The sequence below is a fragment of the Brassica oleracea genome, chromosome C7 (assembly GCF_000695525.1).
Source record: "Brassica oleracea var. oleracea cultivar TO1000 chromosome C7, BOL, whole genome shotgun sequence".
Classification (NCBI taxonomy): domain Eukaryota; kingdom Viridiplantae; phylum Streptophyta; class Magnoliopsida; order Brassicales; family Brassicaceae; genus Brassica; species Brassica oleracea.
In genome coordinates this window covers 20331314-20331604 of record NC_027754.1, presented here as the reverse complement: position 1 = coordinate 20331604, position 291 = coordinate 20331314, and positions in this window count along the sequence as shown.

Below are 291 nucleotides of genomic sequence, written 5' to 3'. Positions count from 1 at the left end.
TTTTCTTTCTTTAAATCTGAAGGAACTTGTTTCCTTTTGCCCATTGTTTCTATTTGGAAACCATTTTATTATAACTCAATGGGTCATACATTCTTGGGTGTATATAATGCTCTTTAGGCAATGCCTAAGCCATAGATTTCTTACCAGGCTACTATAACCGTACTATAATGCCCTTTAGGCAATTTCTTTATCAATAAAATCATTCACATTATCAAGCAAAATCAGGCAAGATATAATAACAATAAACTCAAAGCATTTCATAAAACAATAAGACAAGATGTCGATTTTAGT